The sequence below is a fragment of the Tenrec ecaudatus genome, chromosome 8 (genome assembly GCF_050624435.1).
Source record: "Tenrec ecaudatus isolate mTenEca1 chromosome 8, mTenEca1.hap1, whole genome shotgun sequence".
NCBI classification, from domain to species: Eukaryota; Metazoa; Chordata; class Mammalia; order Afrosoricida; family Tenrecidae; genus Tenrec; species Tenrec ecaudatus.
Genome location: NC_134537.1, coordinates 109,994,342 through 110,004,487, shown reverse-complemented (window position 1 = coordinate 110,004,487; position 10,146 = coordinate 109,994,342).

Sequence of the window (10,146 nt, the reverse complement as noted above, 5' to 3'; positions counted from 1 at the left end):
TTTGCATTAATATTCCCAAAATAACTGTCTTAATTTTTTGTTATGTACTAGCTATCATAAACCTAATGTGTTTATCTTCACCTCTTGTGGATTTGCAGTCTAAATATTCAGGTAAATTTTCAGCAGCTATCAAAGTAATTTAGGTTTCACTTTGTTTTCAAGAAAAATATTTTTTTAGTAAAACAAAAGTAATCGGGGAAAGATATTCAGTACATTCCTTACTCAAAAGGAATGATGTCTGACCAACGTGACAAGTAAATGATCATTAATTGAATGATATTGCTGGGTTTCTGACAATTAAACTAAATAAGATTTTAATATCTTTGTAAAGTAATGAAATTATTTTGGTAAACTACTAATTGCTAATTTTTAAACTTATAATTTTAAATTATATAGTAAACAAAACATTGATTTTACTGTTCTAAAGGTTTTTAATAACTCAATTACATACATTTAATGGAATGTACCTCACAACCTCTGAATAGGTAGGTATTACTAAGACAAAATATTAATATGCATTTTGAAATTTAAAATTTTATTTGTGACTAGTATGTGAGTAATTTTGAATTTCTGAAACTTACAGGGAAAATTTGGTTTCATTATTCTCAACTTGAATGACTTGGTTTCAGTATAGTAGTTACACACAGGGCATTGTAACCACCAGCAGCCAGCTTCTCGGAAGAAAGACTGGCCAATGAGAATCATCCACCAAACATAATTGCCACTTGAATGCAACCATGAGAATATGAAATTTCCAGGTAAACAGAATTTAGAAGAATATGTAAAAACAAGACCAACATTCCAAGAAATACAAAGGATTTCTTTGGACGTGGAAGCAAAAGGAGTAGACAACAACCTGAGATTAGCAGACACGACAATACCTCCCCAAAGTGAACCCGGACATCACTTACTCACTGCCATGGAGTTGAGACTTCCTCATAGCACAGGATGGAATTGCCCCTGTGGGTCCTGAGACTAAGTCTTTGTGGGAATAAATATGCTTTATCTTCCACGGGGCTGCTGGTGATTTTGAACTACTGACCTTGCGGTTAGCAGTCCAACAGTTACCTACTACACCACCCAGGCTCCTTACTCAGATACGGAAGGACCCAAAGTAAAGCCAACCTCTGAGACAGAAAATAGGGAACCAGAGATGAAAATTTATAACAAATATAACTACAAAGTAAAAAGAGGGAGTAATAGTGACAAATTCAAAAAAGAGAGGCAATCAAGGTAAAAAGATTGTTTTAAACTTTGGAAGAGATTAAATTCTAGGAAAACCTCAAAAAAAAAAGAATAAACATTAAATTTTTTTTTTAGGGGAGAGCACGAACGAAAAATCATAAATATCTATTAAGCACTAAAACAATAATTTAGAAAATAGCAAGAAAACCTACACAGAAAATGAACTCGGCACAGAAATTACGTGGAATAAAAAACCAGCAGCACCACACACACACACACACACACACACACACACACCCATCCAAATGCCTATCATTTGGAGAATGGATAAAAAATGCTTATACATACACAGAATGGAATATTAATGTTGAAGAATAATCATTATTTGTAAAATAGCTCATAACATGGGTGAACCTGAAGAAAGTTGTGTTAAGTGAAATTACTCAATCACCAGGAGGACAAATATTGTATGAGACCATTATTAATAAAAAGTCAAGAAAAAGCCTTCACACTAAAAGAAATTGTCTAGGATGGTTACCAAGGTTGTTTGTCAGTTTGTCATATTGTGATGGCTTGTGTGTTGCTGTGTTTCTGGACGCACTGTCACTTTCACTGGTATTTTAAATGCCAGCAGGGTCACCGAAAGTGAAGGCTTCAGCGGCGCTTCCATATTAAGAACTGACTACAAAGAAGGAATAGACCTCTGAGGAGTTAGCAGTTGAAAATCTATGGCTAGCATCAGAACATTGTCAGATAAACGTTATTAATAGAAATAGGACATTGTCAGAGACAGTGCCAGAAGATGAGCCCCTCCGGCTAGAAGGCACTCAAAATGTGACTGAGAAGAGCCGCTGTTTCAGAGTAGACTCAGCGATAATGATGGGAATGGAGTAAAGCCTGTGGGGGGAAGGGAAGAGCAAAGCCTTCAGGACCTTAATTTGCTGCTGGAGAATGACTCAAAAGAAGAGACAGTTGCAAACATTTAACAATTAGAACTTTATGAAGTATGAATCTAGGAAAATTGGAAGTTGGAAAAATGAAGTAGAATGCATAAAAGCCTACATAGTAGGCATTAGTGAGCCATTTTGAATCAGATTCCTGGTTTACTGTGCTGGAAATGAGAGCGTCAAGAGGACTGGTGTCAAATTTGTCATCAAAAAAGACATGTCTAGATCTATCTCGAAGTACAAGGCTGTCTGTGACAGGTTAATATCTATCTGCATTCAAGAAAATCCAGTCAATGCAACTATTAAAATTTATGCACCAACCATTAAAGCTAATGATGCAGACATTGAAGAAATCTACCAACATCTTCAGTGTAAAGTGGATCAAGTATGCAATCAAGATAGATGGATAATTATTGGTAATTGGAATGCAATAGTTAGAAACCAAGAGGAACAGTAGTTGGAAAATATGGTCTTGGCGATAGAAACAAAGGTGAAGTTTGCATGATAAATTTTTTTAAATTCATTAACTTCTTCATAGCAAATACCCTTCGTTAACAGCACAAGTTGATGATGCACTCACTCATCTATGCCAAGAAATTTGGAAGACCGCTGTCTGGCCAACTAAGTGGAAGAGATCCCTGTTTGCCCCCATTCCAAGGAAAAGTGACCAACAGAATGCTCAAATTAGAGAATAATAGCACACGCAAGTACATTTTTGCTGAAAATCATCCAACAATGGTTGCTGCAGTACATAGGATAGGGAGCTGCCAGAGGCTCAAGCCTGATTCAGACAAGGACATAGAATAAGGGTTATCATTACTGATGGCTGATGGATCTTGACTGAAAGCAGAAACTACTAGAAAGATGTTATTTGGGTTTTATTCACTATGCCAAGGCATTTGACTGTGTAGATCATAACAAACTGGATAACCCTGAGAAGAATGGGAATTCCAGAACACTTCATTGTACTGTGGAATCTTTCCATGAATCAAGAGGCAGTTGTGCAAACAGAACATGGGAATACAGGAGAGGTGTGTGTCAAATTACACCCTCTCACCAAAATCAGTGCTCGTGTACTTTGGACATGTCAAGAGAGATCACTCCCTGGAGGACATCCTGCTTGGTAAAGTGGAGGAGCACCAATAAAGACTGGTCTCTCCTGACAATGGATCTCTCCAGAGGTGCTGCAAAGAAAGGCCTGGCAATCTGCTTCCATGAAGATTAAAGCAAAGACAATCCTATGGAACATTTCCAACTGTGTAACACATGGGGTTGCCATTGAGTCAGAATAGACTCAATGGCAGCAGATTTGGTGGGGTTTTTAAAACAGTGAAGGAGGCAAGATAGGGACCAGCCAACCAGCATTAGGAGATGCCACATGTTTCTTCTGACAGTGAGGGGAGTGCTTTCCTCCTTAATTGCTGCATGTCATTGCCTTCATCAATCAACCCAACACCCAATCTTTCAACCAAAGAGCAGCAGATTCTTAAGAAGCTTTTTTCTTTTTTTCTCCTGGAATGTTCCTATTACAAGATCAAAGTCATGCTCAGAAATATCTCTGCATGGTATCTCCACTAATATTTTCTCAGTGCAAAACAAGGAGTGACTTTGGCCCAATGATCTGGGGCTCTTATTCCCAGACTGAGTGGAAAGAGGTCATATAAGACCTGCTGTCCTTAACTTAGGGGCTTCATCCCTAAGAGGTCAAGACTGTGGCATCCCTTAGAGCCATGAATCATAGGCCCAGGGCAAGCCAGGCTGGGCCTGGACTGAGAGCAGTTAGTCCTCTGGCTGCCATCAGTGGCAGAGCAGTTCCAGATGGGACTCGGAATTACTTGTGCTGGCACACCACCTCCTGTGCAGACCCTCAGCCCCCGCCCCGTTCCCCTGCATCAATTGGACAGCTGTTTTCCAGCCCCTTTTCTCTTTGTTCCTTCATATCCCAATCTCTACTGCCACCCTTCCTCAGTGCCTTCTAAATGCCAGTGTTCCTTGGATTTCTCTCTTGAATGCTCCTTAGGATGACTTCATTCCCATGCCTGTCTTCACCTGTGTGTTAGTTAGTCTGGGTTGACTAGAGAAACAAATTCGTTGATAATCATGTCTGTAAGAGAGAGCTTTATATCCAAGAGCAATTGTATATTGAGAAAGCATCCCAGCCCAATCCAGGTCAAGTCCATAAGCCTGGTATTAGCCCGTATGTCTGAGACTAGTCCATAAATTCCTCTTTAGACTCACGCAGCACATGCAATGATGCTGAAGGCAGGAAGATCACAGACAGGTGGATGGAAATTCTTGTGGATCCAGTGGTGGTGGAAGTAGCTCAGCACTGACACAGGTCTCCACGTGGCTTCTCTAGCTCCAAGGCTCTGGCTGCCATCAACATGGCTCCATGTGGCTTGTCAACAGGAATGTGAAGACAGAGAGAGAGCGTGGCCTGCCTCTTCTGATGGCAGAATCAAGAGAAAGGAAGTACCCAGAATCCTCATGAGAAGCCCACACCCACAAGGAAGCATCATCAGGCTTTGACCTGATTGACAGGCTAGATGTCACCCCTTCATTCTTAATATCCTCAAGTTGATATGTAACTACCACAGACCACCCCTTGCCAACTTGACACTTTTACACAGTTCTTTAGCCATACATAATTTAAAAACAAAACAATATTAAAATAATATTTGTACCTAACAGGATAAAACTAAAATGCATATAACTCAAAATATGTCAGCCTCATTTAAACATAATATCCTATAAGTGAACAAAACGAAGATATTCTATTCTTAACAATTGCAGTTATGTGAACACCTACACTGTAATCCTATGAACACATTCCTCCACCTGTGAAGGTTTGTAAGCCAGCCACTTCATGCCTGTATCCTCCAATTTTGGTTACCCAGTTTCTATACTGCCCACTTACTCAGTGCTCTGAGAAGACAAGCATGTTCTTTGATGTGAAGACTCTTGATTCCAGTTGGAACCTTGTGAGTCTGCGTCCATAAGCAAAGTCACATTAGGACGGGCCATCTGTAAAGTCAGCAGCAATATGTGCCACCAGTTCACAGGCTCAAAATCTTCTTTATCAAGTCAGGTTATGGTCAACTCAGTGTGGGCCGCCTCACTTAGCCTTACCAAGGTGCGCATTGGCCTCCTCATCTTTTGACTATGGGCCCTGTCACAAATTCTCAACAACTCTAGATGGGGAGTAGAAGAAAGTAGTTCTACCTGTCAGTTACGACCACATGATCAATTGCAAAAGCAAGGTTTGTGATTGTCAGTATACTTTATATGTGCTTATTGAATATATTTTCTTTGTTCATTTACTATTGTACCAGATACAACTAGATTCAGTGTGTTGGGCTGCTAACCACAAGGCCAGCAATTCAAAGCCACTCCACAGGAGAAAGACTTGGATTTCTACTCCCATAAAGTCATGGCTTTCTATAGTCTTGGAAACCCACAGGGGCAGTTCTACCATGTCCTATGGCGTCACTATGAGTCAGGATTGATTCCAGGGCAGTGAATAAGAATGTCATTAATAGCCCACTCAGCCCAATCCTATATCCTACGGAGCTCTTGAAGCTCTTTCCCAGCATCCCCAGGACCATTGCCTTCCAAAGGGGTCCGCACCATCTTTTTCCACCAGCACTGTCCAGACTGTGTCCATCACGCCCATCTCTAGTCTAAGTATCTGCCTAAAAGATGTTGTGCCTAAACACATGATGATTTCCTTATAGGTAAAGTCCAAAGCAGAGGGCAGCACTTCCAGATTCTTGCCTTCCATGCATGAGACCCAGGCTTGATTCTCACCAATGCACCTTATGTGAAATGCCCACTGCTCTGTCAGTGATGCTAAGCTTTCAGGATCACTTCCAGACTACTGTGGACTAGAAGAAAGGCCTACTTATTTAGTTCTGGAAAACCAGCCATGAAAACCCTATGGCTGTCAACTGTGCAATTTCCCCAACTGATCGCAAGGATACATGGGACTGGGCAGCATTCTGTTCCATTGTGCATGGGGTCTCTGTGACACAGAGAATGACAACAAAGGCCCAAGCATACTAAGACATTCACAGTCAGTCTTTACCGCCCTCTTTCGGGCCACTCTGCCCCAAGCACAGAGGCCTCCAGCCAGACTGGTTTCTCCCTCCTTCAAACTCACCACCTCCTCCCAGGTCACCATGCCATCAATCCTGCAGGCTTCTCAGCTTAGAATGCCTCTGTCTTCATTTGTCACTTAAGAAACAGTTCAGACATAGGCACCTCCAACTAAGGCTCCTGAGAGCGACGAGTGGGTTATTTATGATCTCCCTCATCAATGGCACCTCTGAGCTCATGCACCGCACAGAGCAGGCCCTCAAAAAGGCCGGTTGGCTTTAACTTCACCAAAATGAGAAGCATGAACAGTTGCTGGTCCCATTTCTAACAGCTTCATTATGTTTCCGTGTTCTCACAATCATGTGTAAAGGAGATTCTAATTGAGGATGTTTGTTGGGATGAATTCTGGGAGCAGAGAATAAGACCTTGTGGGGAAGTTCTCCCAGTGGAATCCTATGGCTGAAGCAACAGGAAACTCCCCTTGTATCTTCAGGGGTCTTCACAGGAGATGAAAGAGAGAGAGAGAACAGTGGGAAGAGGAGACACATAATTGTTTCCATTAAAAGAGAAGAATTGGGGCCGTAAAACCTCCCCGAGTTAAAGCAGAACTACTACCCACTCCCCCTTGCCAGCGGAGAAAGCTAACTCCCTGGTACTGTACAGCTCAATCAGGCTAATAGGGAAGTAAACGGACAGAATCATCTGCAGAGAGTAGACGAAACCACAGGATTATCAGATAAGTAGGCTGGAATGGGGAGGCGAGCCCCGGCCTCACTGCCAAGTTCTCTGATGTGGTCTCGTCACCTTTCCCTGACTCCACTCTCCGAGTGGTTTAGGAGCGAGTTCAGAAAGCCGGAGACTGGGAAGCTGCTAGTAGAAAGGCCACCAAGGAGAGTCATCCCAGCTCAGAGAGCAGAGGAGGTTGAGTTGGAAAGGGACTTGGGCGCTGCGATGGAGCCTGGGCTGGATCTGTCCTGAGTAAGGCAGCCCCTTACTGCCTCTCTCTTGGGCTCTTCTCCCTCAGGACTAACTAGAGCCTCTCACCACCCACCTTGCTCACCAGCAGTCTGGCAGGCAAAGCAAGGGCTCCAGCTGGCTAATCTAATCTCTGCTTTCTGGGGGCCCGTCCTATTACAAGACATGACCATTTTCTCCAGTCTGGCAGCCATGGGCCTCCTGATCCCAATCTCAGTCGGCCTCTTCAGCCGTGTCTACTGACTGCTCCCCCTCACACACCAGGCTAGGGGGCTTCACATGTCACTTGTTGTCTCTGTGCACTTGAGCATGCCCTTTTCTTTGTTTGGAATCACCTCAAGGTTTAGGTCAGGCATCTCTCTCTCATTCACTCACTCACACACACACACACACACACACACACACACACATTCTTAGGTGTATAAATATATTCAGAGACATACAGATAAACACACATACCACACCACACTCCAAGCCAGACCTCTTCTTCTCTGGGCTCCTGCTGCACCTTGTCTAGACCTCTATCACTGCACTGACCATTCCTGACAATGTTGATTCACAAACGTCTTCAACCTCGTTGATAAATCCCTCCAGGTCAGAGACCTTTGCAATTGCCAACACCTGCTCTACCATCTGGTTTACTGGGGGCCATCAATCAAAGTTGATTAAACTGAGCCAAATGATCATTCCAGGGCAAGCCAGCGGGACCAGGAATGGCTTCCACAGGAACTAATTCTAAAATTTATTCTCCATCCCAAGTCTCTGGACAAGGACAGATGACTGCGATCATAAAAGCATATGGCATTGAAAATAATAGCTTCGCCCCTTCAAGTCTCAGCCCTGTCCCTTAAAATAAAAGGCCATTGCTATTGAATTCAAGGCTTGCTTTCAATGTGAGATATTCAGCAGAATAAATTGAATTGGTGCCTCTTCTAGGTAGCCAAAAGGACACTGCAAAGAAATTGACTTGTATTTTCTATCAGTACTTATTTCTATCCCTCATTTGTCTCCAGGATTAAAACTCTTTTCATGTCTGAGTAGTCTTAATATTTCTCACAACTCCTACTTGGGAAAAGACCAGGAGCAGAAGATGGGAAAGGATGGACCTTGGATTCTCCAAAAGCCAAAAGTAATGTGCAACTTAGAAATGTAATCGAACCATCAAAACAATGTGAAACTGGTCAAATCACGTCTAATGCAGAGAAACGCCTGCTTAGCAGCAAGTTTGGAGCCACAGAATCGAGCACAAGTGCAAAACTGTAAGGAGAACAAGATTGAGAAGACCAATTCATGGGCATCTGTGAATTTCAAGGACATATGCCCAAAACACCACCGGCCAACAGAACCAGGTGGCGATTTCTTGAGAATGTGTGTGTGGGCCAAGGCGATGGCTGCCAGAGCAAAGGCAGTCAATGGCCAGTGTGGTTACATCAGTGGACACAACATTGAAACCATGCATCTGGAGATGATCTCGGCCTTGCTGGACAAACTGGAGCATCAGTTTGAGGTGCTGGATGTCCACATATAACAAATGGCAGATACTTCCCAGAATCAAGAGGCTTGGCTACTTCAAGAAATGGCAGAGGAGCCTGACCTCAATGTGGAGCTGCTCCAGGGCCTGAGGGACACCTTGGGCAAGAGCCTGGCTTCAGTTGAGTAGGAGGAGTGTCCCAGACCCTGGCCTTCCTGTGGGTCAAGTGTGATCGCAGCTAGAGACCTTCTGGAATCTTCTTTGTGTACTAGAGAAACACTCACCCGGAATCTGAATGTGCCAGAATGTTGAAATGCTCTTAGCCCGGAAGCTCTGATGAAATCTGCCCACCCCGGGTGACCTTGCATTGCATTTGAGAGACCAGTAACATTGCTTCCAGCATCACTGCACACACAAAGCAACACAATACGACTGACTGTGATAGTTTGGTTTATTGTGCCAACCTGGCCAACAGGAACGTGAGGAATTAATCAGATCACAGTTTGATTGGAAGGCAAAGAGATAAATGGCTCTGCAAGCCCCCCCCCCCCCAACCCGGCTCTCCAGTGATCAGAGCATGATGCTGCTTTAGCTAGTTTTCTGCCTCAACCTGTGAGCTACACTACCTGTGGGCCAGGCCAACCCAAGGATCATGTCTCCAGAGCTTGAGGCTCCTTGGAAACCTGCTTCGCCACGTTGCTGGTGCACAAATCACTTGAGTTTGAGGCTGGTAGATCCTGATGCCTTGCATTGCTTGTGTTTGATATCCCATCTGGGCCTGCTTCGATAAGCTCCTGAACTACTGACTGTTGGTGTGCAGGAAAGGTGTGCATAATGTTGTAGTTGACCATACTTATTCAATCTGTATGCTCAGCCAATAATCAGATTACATGAAGAAAAATGCAGCATCAAGATTGGAGAAGGCGTAGTAATAACCCCAACTTTGCAGGTAACACAACCTTGCATGCTGGAAGTGAGGAGGACTCAAAACACTTGCTGAAGAAAATCAAGGATTGATTACAACTTCAGTATGAATTACAACTCAATGTAAAGAAAACCAACAGGTAGCATTATGCTAAACACAAAAGTTTGAAGTGCCAAGGATTTCATCTTGCTTGTATCCACAATCAATGCTCATGGAAGCAGCAGTCAAGAGACCAAAGGACACATTTCTTTGGGTAAATCTGCTGCACACGACCTCTTGAAAGTGTTGAAAAGCAAGGATGTTACTTTGAGTCTAAGGTGCACCTGGCCCAAGCTGTGGTATTTTCAATCACTTTGCACACGTAAATTGGACATTGAATAAGGAACATCAAAAAAAACCAAAACAACTGATGCATTTGAACTGGAGTACGGGTAAAGAATATTTAAGTACCATGGATTGCCAAAAAGAATAAACATCTGTCTTGGAAGAAGTATAGCGAGATGTTCTTTAAAGGCAAAGATGGAGAGACGCATCTCATATAATTTGGA